Source organism: Montipora capricornis, chromosome 9, assembly GCF_036669925.1.
Source record: "Montipora capricornis isolate CH-2021 chromosome 9, ASM3666992v2, whole genome shotgun sequence".
Lineage (NCBI taxonomy): Eukaryota > Metazoa > Cnidaria > Anthozoa > Scleractinia > Acroporidae > Montipora > Montipora capricornis.
This window is the reverse complement of record NC_090891.1, coordinates 45,516,342-45,521,341: the sequence shown is the minus strand read 5'-3', so window position 1 is coordinate 45,521,341 and position 5,000 is coordinate 45,516,342. Positions and strand designations below refer to the sequence as shown.

The window sequence follows — 5,000 nt, the reverse complement described above, 5'->3', positions numbered from 1 at the left end:
ATCGTTCCTGAGTAGCTAGCGGTGCGGTGGTCAAGTGGTTAGGAGACGGGTTAATGATGAACATTCCCAGGTGCGAGTCCTACTTCCATACACGTGGGTTGTCTTTTAAAAAATGTATGACCATTTCCCATCATCCATATCAAGCTTTCAGTCTTCTAAATTAACGATAACAGTAAATTCAGAGCAAATTAAGAATTAACGATAATCGTTAATTCAAGGTAGAGAAGGGGTTGGTCTGACCAAGGTTCAGGGTCCCAAAGGGGTTTAGGGCTCCAGGGCTCCGGGCCTAAAAAAGTGGGCTCCAGGGCTCCAAGGCCAAAAAAATCGGGGCTCCAGGGCTCCGGGCTCCACAGCTAGAAACAATCAGGGCTCCAGGCAGAGAAATGATCGGACTCCAGGGCTCCAGGGCTACTCTTAACAACACGTACTCGATAAACTTACACGGCCTCCGCCAACTTGAATAAACATTGCTTCTGTCACACTTGAATAAACACGGCTAACGCCAACTCTCTTCGCTTGTGAAAAACTAGTTAGAAAAACACTCCGCTTGGACTCGTCTACTTATATACTCTGACAATAAACTTCTAGAACTTTCTAAAATAGTAATCAATCTAATTATAGAAAGATTACAAAACACACCGATTTGGAAACGCTTACCCACGAACCTAAAAATAAACAAACTACAAACTCTCGCGAAGCTTCTAGACAGTAACGCTAGTCACGCAATGCTATTTTTCGTAACACCTATATAAACGCCTCAAAGAAGAGTCGGTGTGGTACAAGTCATCGTCAACGAGAACATTTGTCAGCAATATGCAGTCACTTTCTGTTAAGGTTCACCTCAACCCTGGTACCAAATGTCAAGAAATTCGTCGATTTACCATCCCGGGGGCGGTCGTCGTCAATCGAAAAACGGCTTTCCAGTATTTGGAAGACACGATCACGGAATTATTCCCACGACTTAGGTACACCAGCTACAGGCTCTTCTGGAAAGGTAAGTTTAAACAAATTTGAGACGTGTGATGGTTAACAGCGAAAAATCCCGTCTTGCATGTCGTCTCGATCGCCGCATCCATCGATATTTTACGTACCTACCACAGGCTCCCCAAGCTGAAAATACGTGGTGTATGCGACAGTTTGTGTATATAGAGAATTGTATGGAAAAATCACCGATCGTAAAATAATTGTGTAAAATAACTATCTCATTTGAAATAAAGTTTTCCTACCTCAAATGTGTGACCAACTTGTCTCTTTTGACGAGTTTCGAGCCATTCTGACGCCGTTTAGTGAAGTCATCCGGAAGGCCGTTGCTGAAATAATGGGAAGGCCGGTAACTCCATCCATCGCTGGCCAGACCTCACTCCACAAATCGTTTTCTCCTCAACAGGAAAAGTCCCGAATCGCAATAAAAACAACAGTTCCATAAAGCCCAATAAATTTCACTCCAAATACGTGTGTTTCGGCGGCCGAAAGACTCGTGAAGAACGAAAACTTTGCCTTAAAATTCACCTCTTCGGCTTTCCTCAAAGGCTTGTGACCGGGTAGTCAACAACGGAAACTCGCAAGATGGTTTCAGCCTCAACTCTGATTGGACCATTTGAATTTGACCGCGCGCTGGCAACACGACCGTTGTTGACTTGTGACTGGGCAGTCAACAACGGTTGTGTTGCCAGCGCGCGGTCAAATTCAAATGGTCCAATCAGAGTTGAGGCTGAAACCATCTTGCGAGTTTCCGTTGTTGACTACCCGGTCACAAGCCTTTGAGGAAAGCCGAAGAGGTGAATTTTAAGGCAAAGTTTTCGTTCTTCACGAGTCTTTCGGCCGCCGAAACACACGTATTTGGAGTGAAATTTATTGGGCTTTATGGAACTGTTGTTTTTATTGCGATTCGGGACTTTTCCTGTTGAGGAGAAAACGATTTGTGGAGTGAGGTCTGGCCAGCGATGGATGGAGTTACCGGCCTTCCCATTATTTCAGCAACGGCCTTCCGGATGACTTCACTAAACGGCGTCAGAATGGCTCGAAACTCGCCAAAAGAGACAAGTTGGTCACACATTTGAGGTAGGAAAACTTTATTTCAAATGAGATAGTTATTTACACAATTATTTTACGATCGGTGATTTTCCCATACAATTCTCTATATACACAAACTGTCGCATACACCACGTATTTTCAGCTTGGGGAGCCTGTGTACCTACTAATAAAGCTTCTCACAAAATAAACTTGTTTCCTTTTTACGTGGGGTGCCGTAGGGAACCAACGTCATAAAATGGGCAGAATTCCGTTTTCATCTTGGTCGCAAGTCGACACGTTTTTAAAGAATTTTTGAGATGTTTAAAAATATTTTGCATTTTCGGTAGCCGTTAGCAACCTGAGATTACGTCAACGACTTAAATTAAGGTACAACTGTACAAGTTCGCCATGAAATTATTAGACAGAAGTAAAATTATTTGGCGGTGTGTGATGGTAAGATTCTTCCACACTGCTGAATGATAGTTGTTTTCTTGATTTTGCTTTGGTTTTTTCCGTGAAAATGTGAATAGTTGAGTGGAGTTTGTGTACAGACAGCTCAGCTTCAATATTCGCACCGGGCAGTGTCCTTAAAGCTTTATTAATCAAACCAGTGTGTTCACTGACTTCACTCGCTGAATCGTGCACAACTATTAAAAGAATTCATTTACTTGGCGCAGTGTTTTCTCGTCAAACGTAAACTCAAACATTTGTTTGCCTGCATTTTCATACTTTTATGCGTGGAGAGTTATGACCAGGAGTTATTCTCCACAGAAAATATCACAGTTCAATTCACGAATCGGTAATTATGCTTTCTTCCAGCACCATTGAAGTAAATCATTTCAGATCGAATCTCAGAAGTACACTATGGCGTATGTGTTTTATAGCAGCTGTTATAAGTGACATATGCGTGTGCGATATTATAAATGTACACAACCGTTTACAAATTCAAGTGCGCCTGTAATCAGTTTTCCTCTGAAAACGTGTGAGGAATGATCTCAGCAAGAACTGCCATAAAATTGAATAATTCAATGAGACTTACTGTAAGTTGAAGTTTGATTGAGATTCTACCATAGCATTTGCAGCAATGGAAAGATCACATGAGATAGCAAGTCATGTGGCTTCAAGCTCAGTCTTAAAATCCAATTTTGAGGGTCCTATGGACAACCTCACATAAAAGTAGGAAGTTTAGGAATCGCAATGAGCCAGTTGAAGTACAAAATTGTATGATGGAGAGCTGCAGGGAGGGATGTGATCTCTTCATTGCTGTAAGTGTTACGGTAGAATCTCAATCAAACTTCAACTTACAGTCAAGTCTCGTTTAATCATTCAATTCTACCTTGCATTTGCATACATTCAGAGATCACATGACACTTTAGAGCAAAGCATAGGGCCTCAAAAATAAGAGGAACATAATTATATTGATATCATGTGACATGAACATGTGGTTTATTGGCCCAAAACAGCATTAACAAAGTTAACATAGGTGCCGTCAGATTCTAGGGAGCTTGAGCAAGCGCATTTTTGAGAGGCGGACGGCGACCGGAAGTGAGCTGTTTTCCCTTTTGACTTGTCTTCATTCAACCACATTTACATTGCTAAGTGTCTTTTGTTCATTAGAGATGATTAGTATAAAAATGTGAGAGACACCACTGACCTGGCACGTGAAATGTTCTCTTCCAGTTGCCGTCCGCATCTCAGAAACACGCGTGCTTAAGCTCCTTACTATTGGCTTGTGAGAATATGACACCCATATAAAAATCCCATATAAACCATGTGAGCGTTAATCCTACTAATGGAAATGGGCCCACACAAGGACAGAAAAACGACCAGGGTGGGAATTGAACCCACGACCTTCGGGTTAGATCACCGCTGCTCTACCGACTGAACTACAAGGTCAGACGGGAGCAACAGGCCGTGGGAACTGAAGATGTTAAAGTCACGGCAATGAACATGTACAAGTACATGGAAGGATTACCTTTTAACAAACGTTGGCCGTCTAGCACTATAAATTTCAACAGACTTAACTGATTAGAGTGGAATGTGAAGTGCTAGTTTTGTACCCCATATGAACCATGTGAGCGTTAACTCTAATCAGTTAAGTCACTTTTTAATGGATTGTTGTTGTTGATTTTATTTTATTTTTTAATCCAATGCTGAACATTTGCATTCAAACGAGCCTTTGCTCATTTGCAATATGTGGGTAAATAAAGTTACTTACTTACTTACTTACTTGTAAATGTAGATGTGATACTGATATATGACTAGCTCTGTGAGCTGGTAAAATGAACCAAATCCCGCGCTGTGATTGGCTACCCGAGCGGGTAAGATGAAGCTATACTGCCGCTCGGAATTTTTCGCGTGGTCCCGCAAGATCAAAGACCATTTTGTGATGTTTTATCCCATATAATAGGGACGTTAAAATCTACGACTGGAGGCAGTGTGTCCCAGTAGTTAGGGCGCTTGCCTTGAGATCCGGAGGTCCCGGGTTCAAGACCCTCTTTGACCACTCGTCGAATTTGACCCCGGTAGTCCTTGGCTCAACTTTTCAGATGCACTTATAAACAGCCAACTCGTTTGCCTCCAGCCAGTTGGGATTCTTAACAGTTGTTGTTGTTCTGTTCTGTTGTTTCGTTGTGTTCATTGGCCCTGAAAAGCCCCTATGGGGAGCGGTCAATTAAGTATGTATGTATGTAACACCACAAAACAATGATGCCATTGGTTAAAAGAACAAATAATCGTGCTGCACGTGCAGCACGCATTTTAGCACATATTTTTGTGGTACTCTGCATAACGACGACTTGAAATCACCAGATTTTAGGTTTCGACGACAAATAGACCCGGCATATTAAATCGAACCCAATCGAACTAAATTTCAATCGAACTCAATTTATGGATTGAGTTCTATTGAGTTCGACGATCGAACGAAGTGGAACTCACCGAAAAGAAAACAATCAATCGAACCCAATCGAACGTTCGATTTTCGAACT

The 5,000-nt window shown here is 42.0% G+C and overlaps 1 long non-coding RNA gene across 1 annotated transcript in view; it reads left to right on the top strand.

The window, feature by feature from the left end:
* The first annotated feature begins 449 nt into the window (after positions 1-449).
* LOC138015366 (uncharacterized) overlaps positions 450-5,000 on the top strand; it is an 8,153-nt gene continuing 3,602 nt past the window's right edge. The window contains exon 1 of the long non-coding RNA XR_011125543.1: positions 450-994. This is a non-coding gene — a long non-coding RNA (uncharacterized lncRNA). The remainder of the gene's footprint in view (positions 995-5,000) is intronic.